This window comes from Panulirus ornatus, chromosome 62 (genome assembly GCF_036320965.1).
Source record: "Panulirus ornatus isolate Po-2019 chromosome 62, ASM3632096v1, whole genome shotgun sequence".
NCBI classification, from domain to species: Eukaryota; Metazoa; Arthropoda; class Malacostraca; order Decapoda; family Palinuridae; genus Panulirus; species Panulirus ornatus.
Genome location: NC_092285.1, coordinates 8,470,363 through 8,472,905, shown reverse-complemented (window position 1 = coordinate 8,472,905; position 2,543 = coordinate 8,470,363). Strand labels below are relative to the sequence as shown.

Sequence of the window (2,543 nt, the reverse complement as noted above, 5' to 3'; positions counted from 1 at the left end):
ATCGAACTCCTTTTGCTGACGCGGCGAACCGGAATGCTTTTATCGTCGTTTCCTTTCTGGTCACTGGTTCCGGAGGGTTTTAGGAGCTTTCTGGTCTTTGGTACCGGAGGAACTAAGACCTTTCTGGTCACTGGTTTCGGAGGGTTTGAAAGTTTTCTGGTCTTTGGTACCGGAGGAACTAAGACCTTTCTGGTCACTGGTTACGGAGGGTTTAAGAGCTTTATGGCCTTTGGTACCAGAGGAACTAAGACCTTTCTGATCTTTGGTACCGGAGGAACTAAGAACTTTCTGGTCAGTGGTACCGGAGGGTTTAAGAGCTTCCTGGCCTTTGGTACCAAAGGAACTAAGAACTTTGTCTCCTTTGGGAAAGTAAGAGCTCTCTGGTACCGGAGGAACTAAGAGATTTCTACTCTCTCGTACCGGAGGAACTAAGAGACTGGGATCCTTCCATTGCATCCCATAGCCTTTGGGACATCAGATATGGACGCTGGCTGTGTGTGTGTGGGGGGGGGGGGGCGGATGGGTGGGAGAGAGAGAGCGAGAGACGGGTCACGAAATCAAACTCTGCTCCATATTCCCAATGGCTTTTGCTTCCAGCACTTCGAAGTTGGACGAGGAGTGGGAGGTGGAGAGTGGGTGGTGTCGTCTCGTCGGCTTGTAAAGCACGACACAGAGTCACAACCTCCGGCCCTTTGTCTCCCTTCCGCAAGACGCTCCTTCCTAAAGAGGCTCGCATCGATCTTTATGAAATTTCCCCCACACACCACTTACCCTTCTCGACGGCAACTAAGCCATCCTGGGATCAACTCCTCTCGAGCGATATCATCTGGCCTCTGCCGGATATCCCCCGGGTGGGCCCGTCTATCGTCACTCTATAGACACTCGTCTATCGCTTAGGATAACAGGTTAGGCGTCCTCTCTCACTCACTCACTGTTAGCAATGGCTACAGCAGATGGAACATAACAGTGCCATTCACTTCCCGTCGGCTCCCCCACAGCTTCGCCTCTCGTGGTACACACGAAGGCGTTCGTTACCCAAGGATGCGTCCCTGTTGTTCTCCCGTTTCGTCATTTTATATACATATATATCCCAATTTTCGAGCGCTGCGGGGGTGGTGGAGGGAAGGAGGGAGGGGATGGGCAGATACAACACGTACACAGAGGGTGTCGAACCCCTTGCATTACAAATGCCGGTATACAATAGGCATGACCCGTTTGGATTGAAGTATTTCAGAGTTCTATCTATACGTACGTCTATATGGATCTAATTCTCTATCAACATTGGAGGTAATCAACACTTTCTCCTTATGAACGAATTATAATGAGTCCCGAGATTACGTCTATATTTCCAGTTCACTTTATAAGTAATACACTGTCCACGACGAAATGTATATAAATTTATACACATCCAATTTCCTTTCAATGTAAGCAATGACACATTCTGTCCACGACGAATACGACCTCTTTATATAGATTTATATATATATATATATATATATATATATACATTTCTAAGTACTCTTTCATCATAAATAATCACACATTTTGCCTACCAATGTATATGACCTCTGTTTATAGACAGAAAATTTCTATGAATAATAATTTCTATCCACACAAAAAAATTCTATACGACCGCTGGCGATTTATAGATTCTAACCTAATCAAGATATTAAAATTGATAATTCTCTTTCCTCATAATACCTATTAGTATATCATCACACTTTCACTCGTAGATTCGTTATGTACAATTCGTATGTACGTCATCGCTGACACGAACAGTCCCGTCAAACACAATTCTTCGTTTTCTAAACCTTTCTTCTTCAACTTCATTAAAACATCAGAACATCCGTATTCAGTTTCATCTCCATGTCCAAATCCTCTGTATACATCATTCATATACTTATAAGTTCCGTCTCCGAGCCCCAACTTGACTTATATAAGTCTAAGTAATGGTTAAATGGTCCCATCTATTAACATATCAATGGACACTTTTAATTCCATCCTTCGCTTTCACGTAATTGGCATGAGCAAAACTTTACCAACTTCGTTTCTTGTGTATTGGAGAAGGGACGACACTAAAGTTCACCACACGACGTCAGTCGACAATAGGCCTTAATCCATCACAAAAATATATATGAAAAAATATATACATGTATCTTTGCGTCAGCGTTCTATTTTCCTTCGGGTTTCCGTCATCCCTCTGCAACACGGTCGGACGTCTGGGTGTCGGGAGTGGCGCGCGAAGCAGCCCGTCCCCACTGAGAGCCGAGGACCAACTGTTGGGTCCCGCCGTTACGCTTCCCCTTAACCCAGCTTCAGTCAAGCAGTTGCCAAACGTCACTAGATCATATTAAGAAAAAAAAAAGGCAGTTTGGAAGGATATATATATAGATATATATATATATATATATAAATATATCCTTCTCCTGGAAGCAGTGCAGCTTCTGTGCCGTCCATAAGAAGGAAGTTTAAAAAAAAAGAGAGATTCCAAGAGTTTGAGATTTGGGGGGATCGAGAGAGATTTTTTGACCCCGTCCACAATG

General features: G+C 43.9%; 1 protein-coding gene across 1 annotated transcript in view; it reads right to left on the bottom strand.

The window, feature by feature from the left end:
- Window positions 1-2,262, bottom strand: part of LOC139745700 (cell adhesion molecule 2-like) — a 292,179-nt gene extending 289,917 nt beyond the window's left edge. Inside the window, exon 1 of the mRNA XM_071656137.1 lies at window positions 1-2,262. This exon is cut by the window's left edge and continues 151 nt beyond it. The gene's annotated coding sequence lies outside the window, so the exon portion shown is untranslated.
- Between the last annotated feature and the right edge of the window lie 281 nt (window positions 2,263-2,543).